The sequence below is a fragment of the Crassostrea angulata genome, chromosome 2 (genome assembly GCF_025612915.1).
Source record: "Crassostrea angulata isolate pt1a10 chromosome 2, ASM2561291v2, whole genome shotgun sequence".
Lineage (NCBI taxonomy): Eukaryota > Metazoa > Mollusca > Bivalvia > Ostreida > Ostreidae > Magallana > Magallana angulata.
Window position 1 is genome coordinate 62903449 of NC_069112.1, and position 12364 is coordinate 62915812.

Here is a 12364-nt window from a genome sequence, read left to right on the forward strand (position 1 = left end):
ATGGACAGAAGATTTGTTTTTTCTATCATCATCCAAATTGACTACACAACTCAACAAGTTTTACCTTCTATCCAGTATATGCGACATAGCGTAGTGGCAACAATCTTGGCTACGAATCTAAGGGTTCCCGGATAGATACCGCTATGCGGAACCATTTGGTTTTTTTTTAAATTTACAGATTTCCAGCAAAACAAGAGGGTAAATGAATGGTGTAAAGACCTCCCAATTGTTCCATGAACAATTAGTTTACTAGTTGACTTTGAAATGAACATGCAACCCTTTTGATAAAAAAGCTTGAAGTACATGTATTTGAATACAAATTATTGCTCTCTTGGCTGATGACAGGAAAAGATCAACATAGTCACATATCTATATAAATATATGTCCACCACACAAAAACAGAAAAAAATCAATTACATGTTATTTGTATTTAAACATCTTCTACATTAAATGTTCTTAACAAATAAACATTTTACAATACAAACCCTCCCTTAAACCAAAATAGAATGCCTAATATTCTGTGTTTTATCATATATTAATGATACGTAAATACAAAATGATGTAAAAATAAGTCATTCAACCCTAACTGATCCTCAATCACAACATCCTTAAGTATTGAAAATAAAAGGAAACTATGACAATCAAGATTTATCATATCTTGCTAACTTTCAACCCAAAAAAACCCCAATCTTCTCAATACATTTATATTGAACTATTTGGTCAAAGCATATGACAATGTAAGGTATAAAAATGTTGCAGATCATAATATTTTCATTGCAAACTGAATTTTGATTTCCCCAGAATCACAATGTTTAATTTCGATCGTATAACTGCTTCTGATCTTTCGCTTAGAAATTTGAATTTCTTCTGAGCATTTCTGATATCGGCTGTTTTTATATTGGACATTGACTGTATCGGTATACCAGTATTCATTTCTGTAAAGCTTTCATAAGGGTTGCTTAGCTGGTGTTGGAATGTAGCTGAAGATTGTGGATTGCTCACAATTACAAAATCGAGGTGGTGTCTTGCTTTTTCTGGAGTTGAATGAATTGGTACCAATGTTTGAATGGCATTTCTTCGATTCAAAGTGTCCAGTCTTGAAGCCTTAAATTTGAGTACATATTGTGTGTACAAGTTTTCAATGTAAGGCGTCTTTTTAAACTTATAGAAATTAATAGATTTATTTATTGAATTAAGACTTACATGTTTCTCCATCAATCTAGGGGATCTCCTAATAAATTTTTTTTTGGATTCAAGTTGATGACATAGGTGGATGGTGCTGGGTTCATTATGGTTCAGCTCAGCCAGTTTCCTCAAGTCCACTTTAAAACAATAACATTGCTGGTAATTTTTTTTTTCATGCATTTATAGTAAAAGGAACCATTTTCTTATTTTTTTAGAGGTGCCCCCCCCCCCCCTAATAAAAACCACAACAAAAAACAAACGTTTTGAAGTGTTGTAGATTTGGAGACAACAGATCCTGATGTGACATGTATGAAATCTGCAGGAGTAGACAAAATGTTGATAGTATAACTTCGTATTGCTTCCTCATGTTCATGCTGAAAACAGTTGATAAAAAACAAAGACAACCTTTTCTTTCATGGTACCCACTTCTGTCCATGTTAAGTTTAGTTTAGTTTATTAGCTCAAAACCACATATACAAGTATTAAGATATGCTAGCCGAAATATAATTTTCTTACACTTTTTTCCACAATAACCGTATCTTCATCTGGACCACTATAAGAAGACGATGTAGATTGCATTACTATTATTGTCGATTTTTTAAATTATTAAAACACATCAATGCAATTTTTAAATTAATGATTGGATTTTTTAAAATTAGAAGCAATTGTCATATTTTCTTTGTTTTGGAACATGTAAATGAATAAGACGAAAGGGTATGTTTAATCTGTTTCTAAAACCAAAACACCAAGAAGAGTTAATGTTTTTAAAGCAAACAAACAAAATACTTGCTAATGTTTTTAATTATTCACCCAGCAGTTCTTTAAAGCTGTTTACATTAACTGGTCAGAAATACTAAGTGCTGACCTACATCGCTTCTGTTAGCACTGCTGTACTTGGGTGTTATGCAATTTACAGCCCGCGCAGCCTTGTCAGTTTGACCATCGAAGACGCTATCGTTGTGAACAAAGAATCAAATTAAAAAAATCAAGAGTTTTTTTTTCAAGTAAACTCGATCTACCGCTCACACACTAAGCAATAACAGGTATGTTAAACTATGATTTAAAATTTTTGCCAGTCAAAGAGAGATTTACGCCGCAAAATTCCTACAACTTGATCTCGATGATTTTCCGTTTTTAAAAAGTTTGTAATTATGATAAATTATCACTATTTCTTTCATCGAAGAGAATTTTTAGTGCACCTATTTCCAATTTAAACTAGTAGTACCTGTGAATCTTTAATAATTATTAAAGCTAAAATATTGTTAATTTAAAACTACATGTATGTCTGTGCATATTAATAATGAAAGTCTATCGAATAATTTGTGGTCTAATTTGTAAAAGTCAATTGGAAGCAAAAATAAGAAACATAAATGTTTTAAATTTAACACAATAAAATCGGGCTCGAAATTCGGAATTTTTAAACCACGCATTGTGTAAGAATTGCAATCAAGCGCGGAAAATGATATTCAATTGTTTTCACTGTTTAATTGGCATAGCGTTATTAATGACTCATGCACTGGCCATACGCATAGATGTTGCTTGTGATTGCAATGTAGATGCATTTGGCGTGGCAGAGGTTGGTATAGGGGCTGTGTCAAGGACACCCCGTCTTCACCTTTGACCAGTTTGCCGTGAAGGTGTTCTAGACATTCGATTCGAGAACAGTCACACACATGGTATTGAAATCTTCGCTTACCAAGTGCCCGATTCGTTTTTCTCATCTCCCCCTTGTCAGATTTAGCCGAATTGTTAAGCTTTCAAATCATCGCGCTTTGACTTTCCAAGGCATTCAATCAAATTGCGCCATACAAATATGTTCGGTAAGAGCAATGGCGGCGCCAAGTGACAATCCGTGTTGTCGACTTTGTCACGGTGTTTTGCCTAAAAAACAAAGAAGAACAATTTTTGGTGAGACGTTCGGGGTTTAAGATCAGCTGCTAGAGATAATCGATTGTGTTCCACACACAGACGACGATGGGAGCAACTATGTTTGCGGTGAGTGTTGGAATAAACTGAACAAACTGTCGAAACTTAAGCACGACATCAAAACGAAACTTGAATCTTTAAAAGCAGTTAGGTTGGAATTTATTTCGGACTTTAAGGCAGAAATACCAAGGGGACTTTTCTTTGCATCAGCCTAGAATGTGGACACCAAAGTCCAAAAAACACAACATTATCCATTCGCCAACGCCGAGAAAAGTGAAACAACTGTTCGTTCCATCTAGTCAGTCAGATTTAACAGGGTCAACAACAATCTCAGATAGCCAAGCGTCGTGCTCGAAGAAAACCCACGAACAAGAGGAAAAGAAGGAAAAAAGAGCCAAAATTCAGTTGTTTTCCCCCAGTAAAATCAAGGTATATACATACTTAATTACATTATAAACATATTGATAAAATAAAGTCCACTGTACATGTATATTGAATTACACAGGTAAATTTCAATGCTAATATTGATTTATTACTTTTAGTTATTTTTGTCAATTAAAGTCTAGATAGACTTCTTTCGTTTTTACAAAAAGTCTAATACAACCCTTGAAAAATGAATATACAATGACCTTAATTTTTGGAAACAAATAAAACAAACTAGAAAACTGACCAGTCAGGAAGGGCCCCGCTGTGACAATAATATAGAGAAGTGAAAAAAACTTTGAATTCCATCCTCTTTATATTAACAATGATGAAAAATAAATGCCCGGCATAAGATGTAAAGAACTGCAATATATAAAAGGTGGTAAAAAAATGAAAATTATAAGAAACAACTGTATTTTTAAAATTTCAAGATAATTCCTAAATGTCCAAAAACCCTAAATAGTAATATTGTATCTGCATAAAACAGGGATAACCTCATGTCTTATTAAAAAAACTAAATTAAATGTTTATTAAAAAAAAAATTAAACAGGTGTTTTATAAAATGCAATCCTTCAGTGAATGCAAATACATTGTATCACCCAGGGTTCACCTCAACTTCAAAACAAACATCAGTTGCAGACAAAGGTGTTCATTAATCTTCATATGACCGATAGAGATAAGCCTCTATATTTTCTGTAGCAGGCAAGATAATTAATCCCAGGGGATTAATTGTTCTGCTCTCTCATTCTTTTCTTCTAAATTTACAATAAGATTTTTTTTTCCAGAAATGACAAAATGGGATTATTACCTGATTACCTGTTAAAATTAACAGCATTATAGCAGAAAAAAATTAAATAAATAATTAAAAAATAAAATAGTGAAAGAGGATATCTTAATACCGGTATATTTCTTGATTTTAGAATTCGATGAAATTATCATTAATCATCGTGTACGGTATTTTAACCAAAATAAAGTATGAATATTATATTTTAAATCCATATTTCAAAGAATATACACAATACTACACATCATTCAAAATTGACCTAACTTCAAATCAAAGTTCATTTGCAGACACAGGCAGTGCAGTAATTAATCTTAATGTGACAGATAAAGAAAAAGCTTAGGATTTTCTTCCTGTTGAAGGTTAATTAATACCAAAGGACAAATATTGCACAGCCTTTCAAATATACAATGGTAACATTCTCAGCAGTTATCTCTCTTTGCAAATTCATTCTTATGCATAGTTAAGGAATCTACCCCACCACCCCAGCTCCAAACCAGAAGACATAGAGAACCAAACTTAGCATCAAAATATGTATTTCTGCCTACTGAACTACCATACCAAATTTGAACTTGATTGGGCAACCGTAAAAAAAAATTATTAGAAAAAAACAGAAAATTTCTGGACGGAAGAGTGACAGACGGACAGACAGAAATATTTTCTTTTTTCAAATTCTTCCAAATTTGTACCAGTCTTGAAAAACAACTACTGTATTAATAAAAAAAACTTTTTTGGCCAAATATTTCTCACCATGGATTCATATTACTTACTGACTGGAATTTCTTCCTCTTCATCTTCCAACAGGTTTGGGATGAACACTTCTTCTTCCTGCCTTTCACTCTCATCTCTGTCCAAGAATTTGTCATCATTCTCATCAACAGTGTCATTTGGTTCGTCTGGTTCTTCAATTAATTCTATGATTAAAAAGAATGCTTTTATTGCATTTATTAAAAAAAATTGTTTTGTACTATCATTTTGAACATTATCCTATTTAAATAAGAGTAAGCAATAATGAAATAAGAAAAATGTTTTATGTATAGTTGTTATTCATTTGAATACATGTAAAGGATAATTTTTTAAAGTTTTATGAATAATATAAATCATTTGCTAAGCATGTATTTTTTTTTTAGATCAGCCTGCCTCTTTATTTTTTTCTGAAATTAGTAATGGCGCATTCAATTTGTTGCATTACAATATGCGAGTACTTGTATTTTTAATCTTAACTAGCAAAATTAAGTTTGTTCATTTGCAAAGTTTAGTAAAAATACTTTCAACAGTTTTTGTCCGGATTTTTTGTTCGACTATCTATTATTGTGATCGGCTTCGGCCGATCACTATTGTGTTCATATGAGGCATCCGGCCAATGCTTCCACGTGCGCACGCATTCCGCTAGCATAAGTAGTTCTTATAAAAACTTGAAGCTTTGGTTTACTATTTATATAACATTTTACTCAGTTTTATTTCAATTCATTTACTTTAAGAGATGCAAACATACATTAAATACAGTTCGACTTGTTAATTCAAGAACATTTTGTCTCACGCGTAAGAATTTCGATCGAAAGATTTATTAGTTTTCACCGGAGGGGGCTATAGCTTTCCTCTGCGTCCGTCAGTCCGTCTGTCCGTCTGTCTGTCCGTCCGTCTGTCTGTCCCACTTCAGTTTTCCACACTTTTTTCTTTATGCGTTTGAGGAATAATATGAAATTTGCTGAACAGCTTCAAAATGTCAAACAACAGATCAAGTTTACATTTTTGTAGCGTCTGGTTGACATATTGTCGAGAAAATGAATTTTTTATATTCCAATTTTTGCATAAACTATATCACTGCGATAATTGGCTAAGACATCTCACAATAATCGCTTCTTGTTTTTTTTTATGATGTAAACAATTGTCAGAAACACACACAATTTAAAAAAGTTTGCCATTTCATATTTCAGCAAGTATGCTTCATCGATAAATTCATTCATTTTCAACGCATTAATTTTAGTTGAGGAAGAATACTTATTTTTTTTGTAGCTTATTCTTAAGAATTCACAACAGATACTGATAATGAATATTAGATTAATTACATTTTATTGAACTTCAACCGATCAATTGCACACTTTCTTTTACAAGTGTTCATTTAACAAACAAAAAACTTGAAATTTACGATACAAATGTGTTTAATTTTGGACTATCCTGTGATTTACCTAATTTTGTAACCCACTCAGTCTGTAGGAACATTAATATTATTACAGGCACCTCAATATTCATCAGACAATATTTACTGATGTTGACGCTTTACTTGCTGCTGACTTTCTCTCAAACACGCTAATCGATCGACCTCGGATTGTAAAATTCACGTGCAAATCAAGTCGCCATTTTACATGTACATGTATAAACAAACATTATACGATGTTTCAAAGATTTTCAGTTCAGATTTTTTGTAAGCAAATAAGGGATTAAAGACATGCTGTAAAACGTCTTATGGATTTCACGGCGTATCAGCTCGTGTATCTCTTATTTGCAGCAAACGCTAGCTTTTTTTGTGAGAAAAAACAATCGGGTCAACTCATGCTATAGATCATATACATTTATAGTACATTGTGAACGGTAATGTAAGATATAATAATTTTGTTCACTTAACAGTTTCTGACGAATTTTTCACACTTAACTGAAATAACGCAATTTGATGAGCGAAGTACAGTCTGTGACTTTAATCCATATGCACCCGTCTCTGCTAAATCCTTTTCTTTGGTTTTGGGGATTATTTTCGCAAACAGATAACATTATTTACACATGTACGCAAATATCACCCCTTTTGTTCTCAAATAATTTTTAACTCGCGAGTACAACTCTATTATGAGCCTTCTTCGACATTTGTTTCCATTTACAAATAGGCGGGCCTATACAAATGCGCCAGTTTGTTGCCACTCGCAATTGAAATAACGAAATGTTACATCGACCGTAGCGTATACATCCATGCTATATTTGCGATAAATAATGAAACATGAAGGTAAAAAAGGTGCTTCATAGATGACTGTAGTACTCTGCTGAGCTACAGAACTATAGCTTTCCGGAAATATTGCCGGGATTTGCGGACCGTAGATCAATTGTATAGACTATAGTACATGCAAAGAATAAATTGAAATTTATATACACAGCTGTACGGTCAGAAAAAACATGCGTTTAACTTGTATTTTGTTTGTTTGGTGTTTTTAAAAACTAATTTTGAATAATCAATCTATATTTTTTGTAAGTTTGCTAGAAAAGTTTAATGTTGCAAGTAAATTATGCGTGTTAAAGTGTACTGAGAAGCGATAAAATATACATGTGACTTTCCCAAATTCATTCAAATGATTCGAATAAATCTATAGCTAAATACAATTAGAAAAATGTACATTAATACGTTGATTAATGAAACTGCCGCGACTGAATATTGTATGATATTTTTTCTCTCAAATTTCTATTCACTTTCGTTGTGAGCAAATGGAAATAATCCACTGCAGTCGAAGATAAAATATTGATTGACTCTTCTGTTTCATGATGACGTGCATTCCAAAAGTAATACCAGTTTTATCAAACAGGTTTTTGCAAACCATTCCGTTTTCTGTACACCTAAATGTATAACTGACTATGAGGACAAAAGCAAATGTGATGGTCCACAAGCAAGTGTGATGATGCAACTTTTTCCCCGTGAAGAAACTGAGGGAAAATGCTGTCGAGAGGAACAATAAACATACTACATGTATGCCCAAATAGTTAGTAAAAACCTGATAAGTATTTTATCATACTAAAGCTTTATTTGTTCTGGTTACTTTGAGAAATATACAATATCTTTTAAGCAGAAAAGTCAAATCCACACTTTTCAAAAGGTGTTCCCCTTTGCAGGGTCAACCCAAAGTCAAAAGGGAAAAAAAACAAAATTCCCCTTCTTTATACAATCAAATAGTTGGCGTACTGTGATGAAATCGCTTTGGGTTTGATTTATTCATTCAATATGTGGTGGCAACCCACATATTTAATGAGTCATTCTGGGGCAATCAAAATACATTTGTGTAGTACATGTATTACCGAAAACGGAGTTTTAATATCAACTGATATAGATACAAACATATAGATACAAACATATATATACACACTTCTATACTACAAAGGCTACTGTGATAAATCCATGGATTTCCCCCAAAAGATGACGATAAAGAGACACAACATTTGTAAAGTGTGGATTGTGAACACAATACGATTTCCATAGAATTATCCATGTAAGTAACTCACGACCAGTTGTGCTAGTACATGTATGAAACGCTGGCTGTGGATTTTCGACAACAATAATTTACATACATGTAATATGCCACTTTCAAACGGCGCCACCGTCTAACAGTACTTTCAGTACTTTGATTAATTTTCGTTTCTTGTTTCAAATCTTTGAAAGGAATCTACTTTTGGAACGTCGCCATTTTAAAATCCTGTGCCAACGGAAATGCCACATGTAGTCGTTAAATGAAATGAACTATGCCTTCTAGATCGTGCTGTTTTACATCGGTGTGGGGGTGGTGATAGCTCGGCCATTACAACTGTTATATGGAGTCATCCACAATGAACCATTAATTGATGTCATTCCAAGCCTCGGTAACACTGTCGTGTATTCCTTTTTATCCCTGAAATATTTGACAGACTGTTCACATCTGAAACATATTAACATACCACACAATATAATTTACATTAGATCTTTAATAGATCTACACACAAATATTTAAGGTATTCGATATATAACGACCACATTTTGTACCTAATATATGAATGGTCCGATATTCTTAAAAATGATATCATTTTGAAGATGTTATCAAATAAAAATACTCCACCAAATGAATTTTCAAAATATTGATTACGGTCCAACTAATTACACCTTGAATTTTGCATTTGAGTCTATGGGCAACGTATGTTTTAATACGATATTGTAATAAGTAATTTGAAATTTGTAAAACTCTCTTGGTTAATACATGCATAAACTTTCTCTTTTTTAAAATATGAAATAAAATGAAACATTTACCGCAGATATTTTGACGAAATTAAAATGTTCTTCTTTTTAACAAGGGGAGATAACTCTTTATAAAAATTAAGGTGCAAAATGACCGGAATCTTACATGTTGTCAGTAATGTGAATATGGTTCATTTCACTTTTATTGTTATCTAGCAATACATATTTAACTAGTTTAAAATGATTCAAAATTTTTCAACATCCCTAAATTATACATTGAATACCTCAACAACAATCTTGGTTTAATGCAAGGTGAAGTACTTTCACCCATTTTATTTAATTTGTATGTTAATGGTTTTGAATTCAATCTTTTAAATTCTGAATGTGTACCATTTGAAATTTCATCACTGAATCTTTTCCTTCTTATGTATGCTATAACGGTGATTTTTTTCGGAGACAATTGCTGGTCTTCAATCTCTTTTAGATGAATTAACATATTATTGTAGCACTTGGAAATTACACATTAATGTTGATAAGCCAAAGGTTGTTGTTTTTTAGAAAAGGTGGAAGGGTAAAAAAGAAAGTGAAAATAATTGTATATCTATGGTAAACCACTTGAAATTGTAGATCAGTTTGCTTATCTTGGCATTTTTTTTACTACAATAATAATTTTTTTAAAGCCGAGAAACAACTTGCTGAGCAAGGTAGGAAGGCATTATTTGTATTGAAAAAATTAGAAACATGTTTTTTTTAAATCATAATACTTTTCTATCATTGTTTGATTGCTTTGTTGGCAGTTTCATTAACTATGCTTCTTAGGTTTGGGGTTCACTAAAAGCACCTAATATTGAAAAAATAATTCATCTTGATTTTTGTAAACATATCTTGGGAGTTAAAAGGTTAACTTGTAATGTAGCAGTAGCAGTTTAAATAATATTCTGAATTAGGTCGCTGTCCTCTGCTGTACCAAATAATGTTCAACACAGTTAAGTTCTGGAAGAAAATACTGTACCATAATAATTGTATTATTCAACATTGCTATAATACATGCACTATATGACTGTGTCGAAATACATAATGCAAAAAAAGTGGTTGCATCATGTTAAATTTTTTTTATGCTATCTGGGTATGTTTGAATTGTGGAAAAAATAACAGCTGCAGGTCTTTTTGTAAGTCAATTGTTTATATTTATTGTACTGATAAGCTGTACTGGCGTGTGACCAGTTCTCGCCGGGTACCTTTTCTCGCCAGTACATTGAAGTCATTTTTCGTCTATAATTTTATGTGTTGATAAAACGACGTCACAATGTACTGGCGAGAAATGGTACTCGGCGAGAACTGGTCGCACGCCAGTATAGCTTAAAGTTAATAAAGAACTGAACTGAATAAATTATTGATCAATAATTAATTATATATAATAATAGTTCTATCAGGTTCATACAGTACAATCACTATAGATTTAGCTACATAGCTCGATTTACCTACCTGAAGTAGGTTTATTTAGCTATCTATGGAATTTTGCTTTTTATGTCAAACAGACAGATAATTGCAAGAAATTGCATGTCAACCTATATTTGTACTGTGTAGTTTAAGAAAAGCAACCCAGAGCAAAAACAGTTATAATATGGCTGCTTTTGAGAGGTTTTAAGCAAAACATGCATTTATATTGTATGATTAAGTGTATAACATGTATAAGTATGATTACTTCACGATATGCTGAATTATTACCAATCATATTAACTAGAACTGTTCGAACTTCTTTGTTTTTTCATTTTTAAAAGATGTTGGTGTTTGGTAGTAAGTCCTTAAGTTTTAAAGCTGTGTATAGCTGTTTATGTGTTCACATAAACAGTTATACATACCCTTAAAACTTAAGAACTCTGACAAATGTAATTGCACTGAAAGACTATTATTTTTAATAGTGATCTTTTCATGAATTGTTTTCAGATCAGTTGACAGTTGAAAATTACTGCTGCATCCAAATGCAACTTTTTGAACAATTGCTCATGAATATAAGAGAAAAGCATAGGCCTAATTTTAAATTACATGTAGCTAAATAAACCTACTTTTGGTAAGTTAATAAAGCTATAAAGGTTATTCAAGCTACATAGCTAAATCTATTGATTGTACTGGACAGTTTCTGGACCTGATAATAATATAATTGAAGTTTGAACTCATTTTTCACTCGACTATTTGATTACAGATGGGTTTGGATACGAGTAATTTCGGGTACGAGTTGACTGTAAAACTTGCAAGGGAAATAATCATTTTAATAAGGGGAAGTAATTATCTATCAAATTGCCAAGAGCACGTGTTTATCGATACTCACCAAACCACTGTTGCTACTGACTGGCGAACATATCCCCGAAGTGCTGCAAAAAACTGAAGTTGAGTAGCCAAGAGCTACTGAAGTTGACAGGCTAAGGACTGACGTTGTGGGGCTATGGACTGACGTTGCGGGGGCAGTGGATAAAATTCTCCAAATCAGCGTTGCCGTGATTGTTGGTAGTCCCGAGGTTGATGAGCCCGTGACAGAGGTGGGGGACATACTAGCCTCAGTGGAGTCATCTAGCTGTGGTAGGTCACGTTGAACACTCTCTGATGTTGATGTACACGCAAATAACAATTTTTTCGCCATCTTGTTAGTGCTACTCGAGAGCGCTTTCACTGCCTGGCGTTGAGGTGTCATTTTCTTTCTTTTTGACGCTCTCTGAATGGTCTTGCCGATGGATTTTTTCCTGACAATCTCGTCTATATTTGAGTCGGATGATTCATTAGACCAAGAGAATAATGAGGATTCATTGTCTTCACTAAATTCCGATAGGTCGACTTCGCTTGTTTTCCAGCACTGTTTGGCGGGCTCAGAATTCTCTCGATTTTTGATTGGCTAAATTTGTATCACATGCGCGTAGAAGTCAAACTTTTTCCAGCAACATAGGCATATAACAGATTTTAAAATAAAAATTAGTTTGATTGAAATTTACTATGAAATTATATTTAACAGATAATAACAAAAATGATTAGTTTTGAATTATTGGCAAATACGGCTCAGTATTACAAAGTAAAATTCTTTAAAATAAATCTCTATC

General features: G+C 32.7%; 1 pseudogene; it reads right to left on the bottom strand.

The window, feature by feature from the left end:
* Nucleotides 1–771: 771 nt before the first annotated feature.
* Nucleotides 772–11913, bottom strand: LOC128174646 (uncharacterized; annotated as a pseudogene).
* Nucleotides 11914–12364: the final 451 nt, after the last annotated feature.